Genomic DNA, 13,514 nt, shown 5'->3' on the forward strand with positions numbered 1-13,514 from the left:
CTCAAGTATAGTTAATCTGACTGCTGTCGGAGGTTTTCGTAACACTTGATCATTTGGATCATTTAGCTAAAGCCATACTTTGCAGAGGTTATAAAAGATTAAAACAATCTCATTGTGCAAAAATGTTATTCAAGACAAGGACACACAAAAGAAAAACAGCTAAGGAAAGCCATCCATAATTAGAGACAATTTAGGACACAGGAGACATTACTATAACTGGTTTTTTTCTATATAAAGCTGACAAAAAAGACAACACAGACAAGACAGAAACTGAGGAGAGGAATTGCAGAAATATCTGGTAAATACTTTTTGAAATCTACAAAGCAAACATCCTGGTTCAGTTAAAATCTGTTTAAACCTTGTGTGCGTTTGTAATGGTTACCGTCGTTAACTACATTGCTTAACATAGAATCCTGAAACTGAAACCAAAAACTTGCGAAAGAAGTGAGTTTTATGCATAAATTTAAAATAGCCTGTGAAGGGTAGGATGGTCATAAAGTATGGGCCACCAACAAAAATGAGTCTGGATTAGGGAATGTCCTATTGCCTAAAACAATAAATATATCTACATTTTTAAAGGAATACTTAATGACATCAGAATCATATAATTCTTTAACATTTTCACATGACGAGATATTTTTTTTATGTAACCGTAAACTTTACAACCAAACTTTAGATCTTTGCAGAATAAAAAAAAAAAGATATTTTTGTGAAAACTGTCACATAATTTGATCTACAAATGATTCCTATTGTGTGTGTGTGTTGCTTGTGCTGTAATGAACTTTTAAACTGAAATAAACACAGTTGAAAGTTAAACTAACACAAAGGTACAAAGAAGTGTTCTTTTGGCAGCAGGATTTGCCATGGTTGTATCACTTCTTTCCATTAACCACTTATTACTTTATTTATATTAATTTAAGCAAGCCAGTTTATTTGAATTTCAGGTGCGTGGTTGGGGGTTTCTTAATAAAGGGTGACTTGTTCACAGTGGTGGGAAGTAACGAAGTACAATTACTTCGTTACTGTACTTAAGTACAATTTTCGTGTATCTGTACTTTACTTAAGTAGATTTAATAATGGATACTTTCTACTTTTACTCCACTACATTTTACAGTAAGTATCTGTACTTTCTACTTCACTACATTTATACAAAACTGTCGCGTAACTCGTTACATCCAAGTCGCGTTGCTCTTTTTTTCCATTAAAATGTGAAGTTCAGAGACTTAAGGTGGCGACGGAAAATCCGAGCAATAACGTGATTTACGTGTCTGTTGTCACCCATCGCCTCCACCTTTACTCCCACGCGAAGCTCCAGACATGCGCAGTGGCTTCCTCTGAGCGGGAGGAGGTGTCTGTCTGATCATCTGTAATATAATGGCGCTGCATTAATCATAAGATATGGCGACATGTAAAATCAGCAGCGCTTTGCTTTCACAGACGGTGGGACTTCGTCCAACTTTTAGCGTTACTTGGAAGGAAAGCTTAAAGAAAGGTAAGATCTGTGGACGTGTTGCTAGCAAAGCTAGCTGTACAGAGACACATGTTGCATCGCAACACATGCCCTGAATTATTGTGTGGAGGTGTTGACCGAGGTGTCGCATATATGGGACAACGCTGGTACCAAAGTGCAATATAGTGGTACGACATTCAGGAACGATCCGATTCTTCTGGATGGATCTTTACTGATTAAATTTATTTAAGCTCTAAGTATTTAATATCAAGGTGTTTTATGGGAATGTGGATCTTTCAGATCAATTTGAGAAGCAATTTTGATAGGTAAAAGTAAATTTTTTTGTGTCACATAGCGCAGGGTGCTGGTCTTGACTTGGTCTTGGGTAGGTGGTCTTGACTACAACATTGCTACTGGCTCCTTGGTTGCCTGTCCTCTCCCACCCACCTTCTTTCCGTCCCCTTTCTGTTGGATTTCTTTAAAAATAAATGCCACTAGTGGCCAAAAAAAAAAAGTGAAGTTCATGTTATGTTTGAACAGGAGACCAGATGTTTCCATCCCTGAAATTATGATGCATAGAATCACATATCTAAGTCTAAACTATGTTACAGAGAGAAAACACAACATGCTTTATCTGTGGCATTGTTCATTAAAATGGCACATTTCTAATGTATTAAAATTAAATACGATCTGTACACATAATGATATTAGCAATTAGGTAATCCGTTCAGCAAGTACTTTTACTTTTAATACTTAAGTATTTTTAAAAGCCAGTACTTTTTTACTTTTACTTAAGTACAAATCAGTGGCGCAACTACACATTATTCAGGTGGATGCGAAAACATAGATTGCCCCTCCCCCCCGAGGTAATGATACGTGAAGGGTAAAACTCGCTTCTTTTACCTCGTTATGTGCGAGAGGTGAAGGAGCGTAAGGCGCGCTGAAATGTATGGGAAAACATCATCGGCGCCGACCCCTCCAGACGGGGTTTTGGCGCCCCCTCTGGTGGTGCGCCCCTATGCATTGCATACCCCGCATACCCACTTTTTGCGCCACTGGTACAAATGTTAATGTGGTAGTTTTACTTTTACTTGAGTATATTTTTGTCTGTGTATTTGTACTTCTACTTAAGTAAATTTTTTGAGTACTTTCTCCACCACTGCTTGTTCATTTCACAAATCAAGGTATGGAAAATTAATGAATGTCTTTTTTATTTGGTATCAGTAATTAGTCACAATAAAAGTATTAAGCTGATTCTATACCTATGAAAATGTAACCGACATAATAAAAGAAGCTTAAGAAAAGCTCTTATGTTCTTGGCTTTATGGTTCTGATGTCTGTGTGTTAGCTACGTTTTAGATGTTCAGGCACTATCATATTGATTCTGGCTTGTTTTTTAAGATCAGTCTTCTCTTCTTGCTTCATGTCCTAATCTCCTCATTAACAGGCTTCTTCCTCACCCATCCATGTCTCCCTCATACCCTCCTTCCTCTCCTTTAAAAACATCCCTCAGTCTGAGCTATCATTCACTCTCTCTCCTCTCCTGCCTCCCCATTCAGTGCCATTATTTGCCTCTCTGTCTCCACCACCATGTCTTTCTCTTAGGCTTTCACTTACGTTTGTTCAAAAGCCTTTCCCCCCCTTCCTCTTTACCTCCCTCCTCCCTCACTCTCGTCTCTGCCATAAACCTCCATCTCTGGCTGCATCGCCGCTGCGTACGAAGCGGATGGTGGCAGCCCACTCAGTCCTCTCGGGGAGCAGAAGGTTTGTCCACTCCCACTCTTGCTTTGCGTCATGGAACACGGAGAAATAGAGACCGAGGAGCGAGAACAGATGGGAGGAGGACACACTGGATGCCTGTTTTATAACATTACTCCTGAAAACACTGTGGTCATCACTCTGTAAAGCAGCAGCCGATTATGGACTCGTCAGGCAGAGATCTAGGCTAAATATAGAACTGGATTAATGTATGGTAACACCTTTTGACCTTCTTTGGGTTCTACAAATCACTTCACAGCCAAATCCACAGTTTAAGTGGTTAAGTTTATTTGGCAGAAGTAGAAATCAACATCTATTGTAAAAGTGATACAAAATCATCCCAAGGTCATTAAACAAATCCATGAGGGATATGAAATATTTTTGTAAGACAGAATTGAGAAATATGACCAGCCAATTGAAGGTTTGATTTATCCCCTGACCCAGTGCTGTCCAAAGTACAATCCAGGCTCTGAGGCACATAGACCTCTTAAGGTGTGCCGTGTTATTTAGCACTAAGATGTCAGCAACAGTTACTTCAAATCCTGCAAACTGGGAATTATGGCACTTCATCTATCGGCTTTTTAAGCCTAGAATCTGGGAAAATTAGAGGCGAAATAAATACCTCAAACGCGTTTTACTCCTCACACTTTTAGAGCAGCTTTTTCAAATTGATTTACTGGTTTCCCAAAATTATAAATTGTTTTGCAAACTTCGAAACTGTTGTTTTACCATTTTTTTCCATTGTTAACATTTTACATCTGAATACGTTTTGTCCTTCAGATACCCTTTCGCTGTAATATTTGTTCCACCATGGCTTGCTGCCATGGTTACGGGACTCTTAAATTCTGATTGGCTGGTCAGTACCTCCTTGGAACTCCTCACCCCAAAAGTCTGGGCTATCTTCAGATACACAGAGAAAATCAAGCTCAGAGAAAACCTAGTCCATTAGAAGAGTCAGACTGCACTCAGTGAAGAGGTTCAGTCTGTTTCATGAGGATGATCAATAGGTAATAACATTTATGGCAGTATGACGTAGAGATAGTCCTTTACTCATTCAAGATTTGATTTTTGACGACGACCTTTACTACTTGTTTTACTCCCTTATCTCCGCCCACTTTTTGCCTGGTTACTGTGCATAAAGGCCATTACTGCCACAAAAGTTTATTTAAGAAACATTGGTAAAGTTCAGATTGGACCATTAAAAATAATTTTAATAGTCCAATCAGAGTCAGGCTGTTTGCAATGTTTACGTTTTAATCATATAGAAAAATATGTTTCTGTTAAAGAGATGCAGATCAGGTCTGTCACTTCCTGTTCATATAATTCGTAAGCAATGCGAGGATAATTTATTAGTCTTACATGTTTTCTCTTCTTTTATCTTTTACAGAAATTTTCATGTCGATTCTTTCAAAAAATACTAACCTTCCTCCCACCCCAGAATAAAATCTCCTTTTCTTCATTTCGAGCATAGAGGCTGAAGTCCTCACAAGGCAGAACTCAAGCTTTTAGACAAAATATATATTTTTGACCATTTGTGTATTACCACTTAAAAACAAAAGAAACTCATCATGTTGTGAAGATTATTTCAAAGCTGCCCACATCAGCTGAAATCTGACAAACACTAGGTCAACTATTAAGCATTGTGTTTTTGTTAGAGTAAACTCTTTAAATTATCATCTTAGACAGACAGTAAGCCTATCTCTACAGACCTGCTGGTGTTGTGGAAATCCAATATGAGAACTTCATTATCCAGAGATTGGTGTAACCATAGCAATCAGATGCACATCGGTGTGTGACATCATAAATGACTCAATTGCTCCCATTTACGCAAGTGGGGAGACAATTCAGGCCCTTCTGCTGTTTGTTTTTGCCTTCACCAGCTCTTGTTGATGACTTTAAACAGGCGTCGGATAGGATGCCAGCTAAAAAATGATGGCAATAAATAAATCAGCTGTGCCGGTTTCTAAATGCCACACAGGATACTATTAATACAGCATGTTCAAATGCAAATGTTGCTCACAGGATTTACACAAAAACAAAGGAGAAATGAGACTTCCAGCATAGTGTACACACGAGATTAGATCTTCTCACAGCGAGGCAGAACATGAACAGTCAAATCTGGGTCATCCTTAAAGCAAAAACATCCACCCTGGGAGAGATTTTTCTTGTGCTTTTCCGAATGATAGTGGACAGCTGAATAAAGATGTTCAGACGCAGATGAGTTTCTTCAAAAGCCCCAGTGACAGCCAAGGCAAGGGCAGGGTGTGATGTGATCATGCAGCATTTTCTGGAACAACCTCACTGGTAATGAATTGAAGACAGAAAGTGAGGACAAGCTGACAGAATCCCCAGAGAGAATGTGTTTTGGTTCAGCACTCCAATGCAAGTAAAGATGTGGGTGTAAAAGTGTCCTGAAAGTCCAAAAAAAACAAAAAAACAACCAGCATTATGAGAGCTGCTGTTTTAATTAGGATTTTCAACATTAAATGTGTAATTATTCAGAGCTTCCGCTTTTCCCTCTGATAATATAAATACGAAGTGACGTTTCATAAAAGAAGCTGGATATAAAACGCTCCACTGGGTTGTGTAAATTTTAAAACGACTAATTTGTGCAGAAAAACCTGGGGGATGGAAGAAATTTTTATTAAGAGTAATATAACTAGAGATTGGTCAGAAGTTGCAATCAAAAATGTTTTTTTTATGTCTGGTTTAAAAAAATTTAAATCAAGATGAAAATAGGATAAAATAGACAAAAAGACACACACATATATATATAAATATATGTATGTAAAGAAAAAGCCAGACTCAACCTCTTATATATTGAAGTACCGTATCCAAAATGGCTTCTTCCTTATGTTTTTTTCTTCTTTGTTTTCATGGTGGTTGGTAAACAACTACTACTTAAAACAGTATGCTTTTTTATTATGCCACAAAATGGCATAATAAAAAAAACAAATTATGCAATGTATACTGTTTTAAGAAATAAAATATAGCCTGATAGCTTTTTCTTCTGCAATAAATCATGCTCCCTTCTTCAACAGTAAAAGTTGTTTTCCCAGTCAAAACATGGAAAAAAGTGACTTTTTTTTTCATAAAGTAGGTGGAGCTTTACCACAGACTGCAACGGTTTCATGTTTTGTCATGATTGAAACATGCCCATTCCACAACAAGAAAATTCACAATGATGTTTAATGATTGAATCCTGTTTAGAGAAACAACACAATAAAAACATGACACTTCAACATAACTTATTCATCTCTGTTCCCATAACTTATTGGGAACAGAGATGAACAACCTCTCTGTTCCCAATTTTTCACTGTTTCAGTTTATGAAAATACCCGTGTTAAGAATCTGACCTGTTTTCTACCATGAGCCCCTCAAGAGTTCTTAAGAAAGATGACTGTTTCTTTTTCACTGTGTTTTGCCCATTTCCTTACTGTCCTCTGCATTACAGAGGCCTGCCACACAGATGCGCCACCATTGTTGGTAAGGTTCCAGCTCTCGTTAATCTGTGCAAATCCTTTTGTTTTCCTTGATGAGTCAGCATTTGTCTCCTGAGATTTTATTTCCCAGCAGGGAACTCAAATGATTGTGACTCATTTCACTTTCTGCATGTTTCTGCAGGCTTGTGAGTCACAGCGAGGCAAGCGGAACCAAAGAGTTAAATCAGGTACAACATTGTGCTCTTCAGCGTGTCATCACCACCCCCGATGGTGCTGAATCTGGGGACCACCAGGGATGACACCGCTGTCTAGGCTACTACTCCTCGTGGGTTTGTTACCTATAAACCTTGGCTGCACTGGACTCGTACTGTGGTGTTGTAATGATCAAACCTGTGTGTAGTAAAATTGGTGATTTAAACTAAATTACTCTGGACTGAAATAACTTTAGCCCAGAGGATTTGTATAACCTGCTCCTTTGAACTTCCGGAGATGAGCAGAGAAAATGGATCTACATAAGTTTCATTTTATTCACATGAAGTTTGCTTTTTTTTTAACAAGTATGAAAAAAACCTTAGCAACTTCTAAACAAGAAGGAGTATTGACTGTTTACCACTCTGGAGCAGTGGCAGTTTCTGGGTGACATGGGAAACCGCCCAGGGCAGCTTCTTGTAGGGGGTGCCCTTATTTTCTAAAGGAACACATTTAAGCTAATAATCCAAGGAGCAAACTTCCAGAAACAGATATGAACCCAAGAGCTATAACTCACTAAGACCTCCGTTGGCATGTTCATTTTTAGGAAAAAAATATATATACTGAATACCATTTTACATGTATTCATTCAGTTCATGTAATTTCAAAACATCACACTGATGTTTCTTCCTATGGGTTTTCTTCCTAGGGGACATGGGAAAAAATATTTTTGCATTTCCTTGCAATGAATAAAATCCACCCTGCTCTATTTTTGTATGAAGGCACAGTGATGACAAATGTCAATTAAAAATTGCTAATACTTTTAAAGAGCCTCAGTGGAAACATATTTATACATTTTTAACACACTGATTAAAAAAAGATCTAAAAAATAAACATAAAATCGTATCGTGTGAGATTTTCTAAAGTAGAAAATCTCAAACGAGATTTTCTATTTCTTGTGTGAGAATTCTTATTCTTGATTCGTTTTTTTTTCATACATTTAAATTAGTTCAGTTTTTACCTCCTGATACATCATGTTTTAATTTTGTTCTGGAGTTCTGTCAGGTGGCAATTCATTCTCTTCTTCATCAGAATTCGGTTCCTCAGCTCTACCAACTAAATCTTTTAAATAAAAGACGATGTCAATCATACCTAGTGAATGTCTGAGAGACAATCATAGGCCCTGTCACTAACAGGGCCTATGCACTTGACCTATAGGTACTGCACTTGACCTATAGGTCAAGTGCAGTACTTGACCTATAGGTCAAGTACTGCACTTGTAAGCCTCATCAATTAAAACCGTCTAACTGTAACCCACACATTCAAACCAGTTTGCAAAATGGCTGATTTGGTAGAAAACCACTATGTTACAATCTAACAACAAAAATATGCTTTACTGCAGCAGACTTTACATCTTTTTAATGGTTTTTAAGAACAACATAGTCACACTAATGGTTAATATTTCAGATCAAATATTGAGAGTGACACATGACGTCCATGTTATTGGACAGCTGAGTTATTGCAATCTACACCCAGCATAAAAACAAAACTTCAATATTTTTCTAATCGTTTTAATCATCATTAATCGGTGTTATTAATGTTTTTTTTACTTATAATGCTACAGAAGAACTGGCAAAATACTCCTGAGAGACTGCAGTGTTTGGATTGAAACTCTGGATTCCACTGAAAAAGGCTTACATGCAAGTGTCCCATCAGTACCAACACACATACAAATAGAAAATAGCTTATAAAACCATGTCCACTCCAGTGGTCATATGGGATTGTGTTCATAATCATAGACTGATTAAGATGGCTTTCAAAAGATCAGATCATGTCATTATATCTTGACATGCGAAACCCTAAAGGCAACATGTGCTTTTAATTTGAGTTTTAATGGGGCAAAGATGAACTTTTGCAACTCAATGATTATTTAATGTTACTGCAACAAGTCTTGAGATCAGTTTGTCAAAAATGTCCTCTGTTTTTGTTCCACTCTTTTCATAATTACTCAGTAGATGCACCCTGATGCTTCATACATGCACCGAACGGCATTCTGCTTTTATGCTTCCATAGCTGCAGATTCCTTGCTTCAGTGCAAATTCAAATGTGAGATTCAGATGTGATCTGGAAATAAAGATGAAAAAAAAAAAACGCTCCATGAGATGAGCTCTTGTTATTCATCCCTTCCTTTATATAATAGTTAATAGGACATTGTGCTGACGCAAGCCAGGGAGTTGTGAACCAGTGCAAAGTGTTGGTGCCTCAGAGTCTGTGCGTGACTCACAGTGTCACCTGCTGTGATCAGGTTGGTGGGTCAAAAGAACAGCAAACGGTTGTTTTGACCGTAAGTGGGGGACTTGTTGGTGTTTCTGAAGCTGTGTGGCTGAAATTATTAATTATCGGCAGCCTGTAGTGGAAGTAAACACTTATCACCTCGTATTTAACCAAACCAGGCAGCATTTAATTCAGAAACTGCTTCCCACACTGTCAGACGTAGAATACTGTAGAAGCAGGAGTTCAAAAACCTGACAGCACACGGGTAGTCCGAGCTGGCATGGGGGCTTCAGAGTGATATTCTGGGGTTATTTCAGGTGAGCTGATATGAAGAATTGAGAAGCAGTAATAAGTTGCCACAGCAAAGTGATGCTCTGAGCAGGGCCATCCAAACATCTAAAATAGGCAGAGCTCAAATAAGTGCTAAATGTTTTGGATTCTTGCACACTTTTCAATTGTGCGTAATAAGCGTTATAATCTAAAACTTGAATCAATAATCAGTTGAGTCAGTTTTGATAAACAAACAAGAAATGGTTGGATATGATACCAATAGATGAGGAATGAAAAAGGGTTGGATGATGATTACTTTTTGATTCTGTAATGAATGCTTCTATGATAAATTTGATGCTAAACCCTAATATTTTACTTTTATGAAATTTATATGGAAATCTTTAAAAAAAGCATAATGATAAACAGTAAAACACTTTTAAGATGTAAATGAACTTAGTAAACAAAATCATTGATAAATCATTTTTTATTAATAAATTACAGCCCAATGAAGCGTCACAAAAGCTGCTGCAGACATGGTGGCAGCCATGAAAACACATATCAATAAACCACATGCTTGCTCCTTAAAAAATATATACTTTGCTTTTTAAGAAGCAACAATAAAAAAAATGAAACATTGAATTAAGAAAGCATATAAGACACCAATTTTGTCCACATAACTTTTTCAGTGATGATGGACTAATTAAGCATGGATTTTGATACATGATCTCCAGAGTATTCTTACCTTGGAATCATTACCTTCTCTTAGTAGTTTTAAAAACTTTAGTGCAACAATATAACTCAACTGAGTTTTCATGTATGACATATGTGCTTGTTTTGTCTTGTAGTTATTATTATATTTGTTTTTAGCTAAAGGTTATCCATTTATGTCTTTTGCAGCTCATCTTGTTATGTTTGACTTTGGCTGGTAATGTTTTGTTTTTTTTATAGATTTCTCCAAAAAAGTACCTTTACAGCCCCAACCTCTGGCTTCTTATCACATTACACTGTGGATTACAACTTTTTTTTTAATAAACAGGGATTGCTTTTCATTAGGAAATGGTTATTAGACAACTACTGATGTGGTGTAGTAGTAGAAAAGGGTTCACAATATGAGAGTTTGTTTGTCCTTGTCCAGGTTTCAGTTTTTATCCCATTTCCTGTTTAATAACTCTGACCAAATGGCTCTAGTGCCATAAAATCTTAAGAGAGAGAGAGAGATGAACACCTTTAAGGCATTTCATTTCCCTGATAAATTCAACAAATCATGCAATAAACTGACCTATCAGAGTAAACATTCCCATCTAGTCAAAACTTTATTGCATTGTTTTAAACCAATCACTTTTAACAGTACATAACAGTTAAATTCTGTGATTTTCTCTAGTTTGATGTATGATAACAGAATAATCGATTTCCTTATTCATTGACTAGAGCAGCATGGCCTCGAGTTTCTGATTGGCTAATTAGTTGCCCATGATGACTCCTTCTGCTGGAAACAGAAGGAGTCATCCAATGCAGCTGGGACCTGATAAACACTGAGAGAAAATTAAAAGCAAAATCAGCAAGATTCTGAATCCCGAATCAGAACTGGATCACCTTCCTGAAAAAACAAGTGTTTACATCATAGATGTTGCTTTTGTCAGATTTCTGTGTAAAAGTCATGCAAACGTAGTTTTTTTTTTTTCTTTACATTTCTGATATAATCATCATCACTTTTGTCAATTCCTAATTCAGCTCTTGGGGTGATGCACGCTGGTAAACAATCCAAACATCCAATGATTTGGATGGAGGCGTCACGGCGACATTTAATACAAACTGTTGAGATTTGTTTTTTTTAATCAGAGAAGCTCAGGCAGATCCTCTATGTGAGTATTTGATATTTGTTTTGACAGGACATTGATTTAATACTGGTAATTAATAAACATGGTAAGAATTTATTGGCACACTTAATCACCTGCTGTTAGCATTTACAGCTACAACAGGTGTGTAAAACGCTAGGACTGTAAGGTGAATACATTCAGCTGACAGCTTTATGAAGTAAATTGAGACTCATTTAAAGCGAGGAATGCTTTCAATGAGATTTGTAGTTTTCAAACCAAAAGCTGTTTATTAAACTTTTCATTTTTGGTAATTATTCATCAACTAAAACTTATAGACTTTGATTTCCCAGAACTGGCTTGAAAATGAATAGCCAAAATACCTGTTGTCATGCTGTGCCCCTTCTAGATTAGAGCTACTTAAAAAAATAAAAATAAAAAGAAATAAATAAATAAAGCAGAGGGAAACTGTGACATAACTGGGTTATGAATGAAAAGGAAGAGCATGTGAGACAGAGTGATGAGCATCCGTCCATGTGCTGAAGTGGGAGACGGAAAGAGGAGCGAACGTCCGGAGTGGAGAGTGCAGAGTGGGTGGGGTGTTGATAGAGGAAGAGGAGGATGCAAAGGAGAGACGAAGCTTGTGGTCTCAGCCTCCTTCTCAGAATTATCCTTTAGTGACGCAGGCTCCTCCACACACATCCTGACAGCTGCTCCCTGCCTGGTTACAGCGCCGCTCGGCCCCGTCCAATAACATTCATGCTCATTTCCGCTTTAATGCCTGGCTTCTCCCCCTCCTGGGTTCACTATTACAGCTGCATTTTGTACTTCTTGTTTCTATCTAATCTCAGTACCTGTGAGACCACACTGTCACACACACTGGAGCTTCCGTTTTAATAAGGACGAGCTTTGGAGAACATAGCCAATTAGTGCAAAGTTGTTGTTTTTTTTTATCCTGAGAACATAATAAAATTAATACTTGAATTGTAGCTGAAGGGCCCTTTGTGATTGAACAGACATACTTGCCCCTATTTTTATAAGGGTTCTTAAACATTAAAGCTTTTCCAATAAAGTAAAGACATTATTCCCGTTCCAGGAACACACCAATTTGAAATATAAAGAGCCGAATGACGTACTCGGAGGGTGAATTAGCGAACCATTGAAGAAAATCACAAAAACTACATTTGGTTTCATGGGTCTTAAAGAATAAGTACAACCACTTATCAATGTTGCTGTAACCGCAAATGAGTGTACAAGGAATGTACAAGGTAATTTTTGGTTCAGTTCCTGGAAATCTGCTTACCTGCTCCGTTGTTCTCTGAAAGTAGCCCAAATTCTTGTTTTCCATAATACAGTTAATCTCTCTTTTTATTACATGCTAAAGTTTTTCTTTTTTTTTTTAATGGAGATGTTCTCAAAGTAATTTGTGAAAAATATGTTTAGAATTGCTGTGATTTTTCTCGTGGTTTTGAACCCTTTGTCCAGCTCCTGTGATAAATGTTATTCTTTCCTTCTGAAGCTTTTTATTTTTTTTTACCTCCACATGCATCTGGTTTAACTTTTCCACTGCTGTCTTGAACTTAAAATTGACATAAATAAGAAATAAATAAGTACAATAGGAAAGTAAATTTACTCAAACACATTTTTAAGCAATAAATTAACGAATAAATAAAAACAACAATAAAAACTGTATGTTTTAGTTCCTTGAAAATGTCTTCCTAAGCCTTAGTTTATACTATGGCCCTCCATACACACTGATGTTCTGATTGCTTTTCAAGAACATGCATTGAAATATTCAGGTTTTTTGTAGATGTGTTGATCAATGAGTTCACAAAGAAGCATGAGTGAACCCTGTTAAAATATCATCACAGTGGTCTTATGAGTTATACAATCAATCTTGAGGGCAGGTTCTAACACTTGTTGCACCGTTTCACTGTGGTGACAATATTAAATTACAATACAGCAAGGGGATTTCCATGGTGACATTATTAGTTTCAGGCCCATTCATTTTCACTGGAGTGACATGATTTTACTGAAGGTCCGGGACATTCCAGTGTCTTTTTTGTTTGTTTTCCTAAAGGTCTTAAATTTTCTTGTCCTATAAAACATGCACTTGGTTTCCTGCAGCTATTTTTTCTCACCCTCTTCTTAGCAGTTGATGAAATATTTCCATTAGTTTTTAGATCTGTTTTCTCTTAATGGTGATGGATTTGTAAAACATTTTTACAAATGTTATGTTCTCGCACATAACATTAAGCTCACTGAATATATCCTTGTTTAAAACGAGCATGCTTGTTGATGTACTCCTTCAATGAT

The 13,514-nt window shown here is 37.0% G+C and overlaps 1 long non-coding RNA gene across 1 annotated transcript; it reads left to right on the top strand.

Moving 5' to 3' along the window:
• The first annotated feature begins 881 nt into the window (after window positions 1-881).
• On the top strand, window positions 882-7,695 carry LOC103458684 (uncharacterized). The gene is made up of 3 exons (XR_532604.2): window positions 882-1,492; window positions 6,663-6,694; window positions 6,833-7,695. It is a non-coding gene; the product is annotated as an uncharacterized LOC103458684 (long non-coding RNA).
• Window positions 7,696-13,514: the final 5,819 nt, after the last annotated feature.

This window comes from Poecilia reticulata, chromosome 22 (genome assembly GCF_904066995.2).
Source record: "Poecilia reticulata chromosome 22, P_reticulata-male-v2, whole genome shotgun sequence".
Lineage (NCBI taxonomy): Eukaryota > Metazoa > Chordata > Actinopteri > Cyprinodontiformes > Poeciliidae > Poecilia > Poecilia reticulata.